The following is an 8,070-nucleotide window of genomic DNA, read 5'->3' on the forward strand; positions in this document are numbered from 1 at the left end:
TCATATAAAATAAACCTACCTTTACTTCTGAAATTATTCATTAATTTTTTGTCCATTCTTATCCAATAGTTGTTTTTACTAGGAATGGGAAGTAAGCAGTTCAACTCACCAAAGAAGGAAAGAGGTTAAGCAAACATCTCTAGCAATGTAGAGCTGTTGTTCAGAGGATTGATGAATGTGGGTTCAATTTTCCATATAATAATAAAAGCGATCATATACCCAATGTAGGTCCAGAAATGACTTCATGTGTTACAGCTAAGACTCAAGTGGTCATTTTCTAATTAACCAACATGTTCTTTATCAGCCACAAGTAAAGCTCCTTGCTACTTTTGCCTGCTGGAAAGCAGGATGTACTTTTCATTCTGTTTCCAAAATCTGAGGTATAAAATTTAGAGAGCAGAGAGGTCATCAGATTTGGCTGGCAAAAAATACTTCATAAACCAACTTTAATTGGAAAAGCATTTGTTTGGGAATGTAAAAGCCTGGAATTCACTAGAGTAATTAATTGATATCATTGAAAAGGTTAAATTTACTCTCATCAAGGGAAAAATGTTGATTACCTGAGAAAGAGGCTATATTTTAAGAGAAAAAGTGTATTTTGACCCTGGAATTGGGTTTGAAAAAGCATTTTATAGTTTATGTGATTTAATGAACTTGTTGTATTTGTCTGTAATTACTCGTCATTTCTGATATCCAAGAAAATCTGAAACCTGAACCTCCAAGAAAATTTTTCAGAAAATAAAGCCTTAACATTTAAAGATTCAAATGTGGAAGGCTCCTACATGTTTCCTTATTTCTGGAGAGGCAGCCCTGGATATGCAGGACTGGGACTCTGTACCACCTGTGCAGCTGCACTGAGATCAGGACTTGTTGCTTCTAAACAAACTGAGATTTAGTGTGTAAACTAATCTTTAGCATTGGTCAGTAATGGAATACAAGGTAGATAGTTTTCTCTTACATGATCTCATATACCATTGCTTTGAATTTTAAAACGTCTGTGGTGTGTGTGTGTGTCTGTGTGTGTGTGTGTGTGTGTGTAAAGTCATTGGAAAACCACTGAATAGTTGTGGTTATAACCTCAGGTCATATGTTATGTGGTTTTGTTAATGACCTTAGGATTAATTTAAGCTCATATAGACTCAGGATTCCTTAAGCTGGTCTGCTAACACACAAGTCCCCTCTCCTACACACAGAATCTCAGCTGGTTGTATATCTTCCACGATCTCCATTTCTATATACAATGTGTGTGTGTGTGTGTGTGTGTGTGTGTGTGTGTGTGTGTATGAGTGTTTGTCTATGTGAACAGAGTCTCAGCTGGTTGTATATCTTCTAGGATCTCCATCTCTATACATAATATATATACTCTATATGTGTGTGTGTGTGTGTGTGTGTGTGTGTGTACACAGAAAGAGAGAATTAAGAGAGAGTGGGGGGGAGAGGGAGAGAGAGAAAGAGATGTTCCCTCTTATTTAGATTGTAGGGTACTCAAGGGAAGGCTCCAAAGATTTCCTTCTATTTTTTTGCCACATTTTGCTTAGCCCATTTCTGAACACACACTGGGAGATAATTTATAGATGTTTACAGATTGTTTTACTCCAAGTTGGAAAGAGGAAATTCATTATTATTACCATATTTCTATTTTCTACTTCTGTTTTTGCTTAAGGAAATGAATAAGAAACTCCTCACCTAGGGAAATCCTCTAGTAGGTGGAACAGAGTTCTATATGAGCCAGTGCAGTGAATGGTGCAAGAAGAAAAGCAAATGCATAGACTGCCCCCAGGTCTATGAGGCTCTGTGTCTCAGAGACCTCAGCAAAGGAGTAAACAGGGTCTTAATGCATTCTGCAGATGATACTGAAGTGGGAAATGCTGGAGTAGCAGAACAGGCCCTAGTAAAGAAAATAAAGTAAGGTTCAACTTGGAAAAAAAGAACTAACACATTGACAGGAAAAATAATTCAAAACACAGGTTCAGCAGGAGGGGATAAACTTGGATTGCAGTACTCACAGCAGGCTGTCCCGTATGGTCCAGCATCAGAGGTGACATGTCACAGTGTTCCTTCCTGAAAGTCTCAAATGTTAAGTTTAGGAATCAAAGGTCCATTTTGACTTAGGCAAGCAAATTAAACTGAGTTCAAATATTATGACAAAAAATGCAAATAACAAAACTAACAAAGGGAATTCTAAGTATTCATGAACACCATTTCATAGAACTCGGTTACTCAGAACAAAAATCAATTGACAAGTTACATTTTATAGGATGAAAAGTGAATTCTAACACTCTACCACACAATAAGCATGATTAATTTTGACCAACTTGGTTCTTACACTAGAAAAATGTGAATTTAAAATGCACTTTTATTTTTCCAGTGTTCTGGTGATTTTATTTCTCCATTGTTCCTACAGGAAAACTTATTTACCATATCATCACAGCCATTTACAGTAATCTTCTCCCAGTGTCAGATAGTCAGCCAACTACTTCTAATTCCACCAAGAAACAGTGAGTGGACCCACATTTCTGTTTGAGACATACTGGTCTTTCTAAAAGGTAAGGCACTTTGTAATATAAAATATTTTAATCTAAATCAAAAAATCAACCAATATAAAATATTTTAATCTAAATCAAAAAATCAACCCTGAAAATTGATCACAGCTTCAAATGTCTATTTCATCCACATTAGCTGGTACTTAGTATATCCATATACCTTCAATCACATCCACACAGGGAACTTTAAAAGAGCATAAATGCTTCCCTGCACCAAGTGGATTAGCATGAAAACCAGACAAAGGAGAAAAACAGACTAAGTGTATTATGATTTTCTTCATTTCACTGTTGCTCAACCCCCATTTGCTCCACCCTGATTTCCTTTATGCCAAAAATATGAAACAAGAATATAAAACAACTATATTCAAGGTTTCTAAGAAGAAATCTATTTTCTCTCCAGTTTTCAATATATAAAATCTCCTATATTTTTCTGTGTGTGATTTAATATGCGCTTTTATTCTGTTCAGTAATATAAAGACTGCAACTGATTTGCTATGTGAGATGTCTTCTTCAACTTCAACAACTGCCCAAGAGGCGGTTTGAGAGATAAAGTTGTCTAAAATAAAACAAGCTGAATTAAATAAATATGTTGAGATATGGTATATGTGATAACATACATCTGGCCAGATATAATGCTCACAGACAGTCATGGCAGTACATAAATATTCAAAACCCAAGCAAAATTCACAACTTATTTTCAGTAAAAATATTACCATGAATTAAAAAAAAGGAAAACATGACTCACAATAGGTATATACAATTTAAGTCAACACAGATAGATAAGGCTATTGAAGCGGCTATTCATGCATAGAAACATAGGCTTTAAAATTTATAGATGTTTGAAAATAAATATTCAAATTAAAATTCTAGAACTGAAAACTATAATATATAAAATGAAAAATGCACAAGTCGGATCAGTAGTTGAAGAAGAAAGATTAGAAAACTGAAACATAGAACTGCAGGAACTACTTAGAATAAAATCTAGAGATAGGAAGAGTAAGAACTAATGAGGTATGGGAAAAATACAAATTTCATGTGTCTGTAATGTAAGGCCTAGAAGAATTTAAAAACAAAGGGAAAAAGAAGTTGAAATGCAGGCAAAGACTTCAAATTTGAATCATATCTAAATCCATGGATTTATCATTACTGAATCATAAACATAAGGGCAGTCAAAGATGACACACAACAGACATTGGATCAAATCTATTATTCATAACCAAGAAGTTCATAAATAACTCAGAATTTGGAATCGTTTGGAAAGTGTTAAAAACACACCATGTCTAAATCTAGCCTTCACCTATTTTGATTGTATTATACTGAGCTCAAGCTATCACACACACATATAATACATACATACATACATACATTACACACACACATGTATATATATGGTTTTTGAGACAAGGTTTCTCTGTAGCTTTGCTTTGTAGCCTGTCCTGGAACTAGCTCTTATAGACCATGCTGGCCTCAAACTCACAGAGATCTGCCTGCCTCTGCCTTTCAAGTACTGGGATTAAAAGTGTGTGCCACCACTGCTTGGTGGCACTTATATTTTTAAAGCTCCTTGAAAATGTATCTATGGGCCATGAGAATAGAAAACCTCTACATTTTCTCCTATTTTATATGCTCAATGTTTTTAGTAAAATGTTGGTCAGGACCTATTCCTGTGATTTTAATGAAGGTAGACATGACTCCTTATTAATAGTATACTGAACTGCTAGATTAGTATACTTACTAAACACAAAAAAGGAGGAGGTAAAGGAAAAGAGGTAGAAGAGAAAGAAAGAGGAGGAAGAGGAAGAGAACAAGACCAGGGAGAAGATCATCTTAAATTCATGAAATGAGATATTATTGTGAAGAAGACTACAAAATCCCTTTCCTAGTTTTAAAAGATGAAGTTGCGAACGGATCATTTTTAATTTTGTATCGGGCGCATGTGAGAAAGCCGTAAATCTTACACTCCGTGTTCAAAGACTATATGCTTTGCCAACTTACAGAGCAAGGAATCTAATATGATAGAAGCTTCCTAGAGTATATACTTACATGAAGTTTATCTAAATGAAATCATAAAATAACAATGGAGACAAAGCCACAACTGGAAATCTTTCATAACTAAATGAGGCTTTCAACACTGGGAATGGGTAACATTTAATCATCCAAATGGTTAACATGGAAAATTTCCAACCAATCCAGGCTGTTGTCAAGACTATTGGTGGCTCTCTACAAATTGTTTATAAATCTTTGTTTACATTTAAAAGGGGTATGCTATAGAGATTTGCATTAGTATTTATCTTGGTTCATTGATACAAATTTAGGATCAATTTTGTTATATGTATATTTCTGCTCTTGATTAAAGTATTGTGTCTGTGCAGCTCATAATAATGTGGTATATAATTCAGAAATATAGGTTAATAGATAATCCTCTATAATAGTCAAACTTCTAGTCATGTTAGTTATGTTTTCTGGATGTGTAGAGATACATTTCAGTTAGATAGATATTCTTTACATCTTTCAGAGACCTTCAGAATATTACATTTAAAATGTTTTAATAATTTAAGACTTTTCTTGACTGTGAGACACATGTACTCCTAGAAGCACCAGACTACTTCAAGAGGATGATAAGCCTCATGGTAAAATATAAAACAACAGGAATGGGTTAAATCTATATGTAAAAGCTAGCTAGCAATATGCTTAATTATTTGGCCAAGCAGTTATTGGATTAATCCAGTTTCTGTGTGGTTATTTTGGGAGGCTGAGCAGTCAGGAAACAAACAAGTGGCCTCCTTACTACAGTACACTATCAAAAGATAAAAGTAAACACCAACCCAGCTACAAACCATTCAATGTGCAATGGTGACCTGCTTTCAAGATTCACTGGTGCAGAGTCAAAAAACTTATGGGAGTAACCAATCAAGATCTAATTTGAGTTAATGCCCTCTCCACGAAGCTGAACCTGTACCCACACTGCTTGCATTACCAAGAACCTGAAAATACATAGGCCAGAGACCGAAGAAAAAGGAGACTACCATTCTACTAGAGTAACACAGCCATAAAATGATTCCTGATGACATTCTATATTCATAGACTCATGCCCTTATCAGTCATCATCAGAGAAGCTTCCTGTTGTAGCAGATGGGAACAAATACAGATACAGCCAGAAAATGTAATGAGAATGAGAGACCTTGGACCACTCAGCCATAAATGGAAAGTCTTCGTTAAATCCCTCTCCTTGGGGGCTCAGAGAACTCTTTAAAAGAGGAGGCAGAAACCTTCTTTCCCAGTGCTACCTGTGAGGTGGCTGCCATCCCTTCTGTGGCTTTATGGCTGCCCTCCGGCCTCTGGTGAAGCTCAAGATTGTCAAAAAGAAGACCAAGAAGTTCATCCGGCACCAGTCAGACCCATATGTCAAAATTAAGCAACACTGGCAGAAACCTAGAGATATTGACAACACAATGCGGAGAAGATTCACTGGCCAGATCCTAATGCCCAACATTGATTATGGGAGCAACAAGAAATCCAAGCACATGTTGCCTAGCAGCTTCCAGAATTTTCTGGCCCACAATGTGTGCAACAAATCTTACTGTGTGAGATTGCTCACAATGTTTCCTCCCAGAACTGAAAAGCCATTGTAGAAAGAGCAGCATAGCTGTCCATCAGAGTCACCAATCCCAACGTCAGGCTACACGGCAAAGAAAATGACTAGATGGCTTTTGTGCATGTTTTATTTGTGTTTAAATAAAACCACAAAAACTGGGGGAAAAAGAGGAGGCAGAAGTAATGTAAGAGTCAGAGGGAATGGAAAGCCCTGAGGAATAAAGACTGGAAACACAGCACAATTAAAACATGTATGAATTCACAGACACTGTGATAGTACACACAGAAAATGGTTCTTCACCAAAAGGGCTCCTAGAGTTTAGAGGAGAAGTGGACACAAGCCCCCATTTCTAACCTAGAAGCTATTCTCCAATTGATGACCACTTGCATATGGAAACTTAGTTTTCTTCAATGGAATTTCTCTGGGGAAACAAAGGACTCTAATGGGTAGGTCCCATATTAAGTAGTAGATGATCCACACTAAAAAAATAATCAATGGCATCCTTGTGGTTAATTGTTTCATAATGTTGTGCTAGAAGACTTTTTTGTTTTGCCTTACAGGTCCTTTGCCCACAAATTACAGCTTCCCATTTGTGTTTTCATGGGACTCTTCTTTGTGTGGACATGTGTGTCTCTGCCTCTATACATTTTTCCTTGACTCTTTTTCTTCTCTTTGCTCTTTTGTACATTTCGACTTGTTTGTTTTTGTTTTATCTTATTCTATTTTATTATTATCACTTAGGTGCCTGTTTGTTTCTTTTTCTCTTTAAAAATAAATTTTTATTTATTTTACATCCCAGCTACAGTTTTCCCTCCCTCTTTTCCTCCTATTTCCTCTCCTCATTAGCTACTCTCTTCCTCTCCCCACCCCATCCACTCATCTTTTGTTTCTATTCAGAAAAGTGCAGTCTTCTATCATATCAACAAAACATGATATATCAAGATGCTGTAAGACTATGAACCTCTGTTTGTATTAAGGCTAGGCAAGGCAACCTATTACAAGGAGTATGGTCCCAAAAATCAGTAAAAGAGTTAGAGACTGCTCCTGTTCCAGCTGTTAGGAGTTCCATTAGAAGACCAAGCTACACAACTGTCACAAAAAATGCAGAATATTTTCTTTTTTAAAAAATTGCTCTTTTCTCATACATCCATCCTGATCACAGTTTTTTTCTCCCTCCATTCCTTCTAGTTTCCCCACACCTCCCTTCTCTTCTAGATCCTCTCCTCCCCCGTTCTCCTTTAAAAAAGAGCAGGCCTTGGAGGGATAGTAACTGAGCATGGAATAAAAAGTTATAAGAAGTTATAACAAGTTATAAGACTATACATAAACTCTTATATCAAGACTGAATGACACAACCCAATAGGAGGAAAGGGTTCCTAAGAACAGGCAAAAGAGTCAGAGATACCCCCACCTCCCCTGTTAGGAGTCCTACAAGAACACCAAGCTACATAATAATAACATACATGCAGAGGACCTAGCTCAGATCCATACAGGCTTCGTGATTGTTGTTTAAATCCTATGAGCCCCTGTAAGCCCTGCTTAGTTGTTACTCTGTGGGCTTTGTCTTCATGATGTCCCTGGCTCCTACAATCCTTTCTCTTCTCTGGGGTTCCCCAAGTTCTACCTAATGTTTATCTGTTGGTCTCTGCATTAGAAAAAAATATCATCCTGAGTGAGGCAACCCAGACCCAGAAAGACAAACATGGTATGAACTCACTTGCAAGTGGATATTAGCTGTTAAAGAAAGGATAACCATGCTATAATCCTCAGACTCAGAGAGGTTAAGAAACAAGGAGGGATCAATGGAGGATGCATAGCTCTCCCTGGGGAAGGGAAATAACAGATTTTTGCCTGTTTATTTTCTAAGGAAATAGAGATAAGGTGTGGATTCAGATGGAGAGGGGTTATGGGGTATTGGGAAGAACTGGGGAT

General features: G+C 36.6%; 1 pseudogene; it reads left to right on the forward strand.

The window, feature by feature from the left end:
* The first annotated feature begins 5,863 nt into the window (after window positions 1–5,863).
* On the forward strand, window positions 5,864–6,246 carry LOC142846981 (large ribosomal subunit protein eL32-like; annotated as a pseudogene).
* Window positions 6,247–8,070: the final 1,824 nt, after the last annotated feature.

This window comes from Microtus pennsylvanicus, chromosome 3, assembly GCF_037038515.1.
Source record: "Microtus pennsylvanicus isolate mMicPen1 chromosome 3, mMicPen1.hap1, whole genome shotgun sequence".
Classification (NCBI taxonomy): domain Eukaryota; kingdom Metazoa; phylum Chordata; class Mammalia; order Rodentia; family Cricetidae; genus Microtus; species Microtus pennsylvanicus.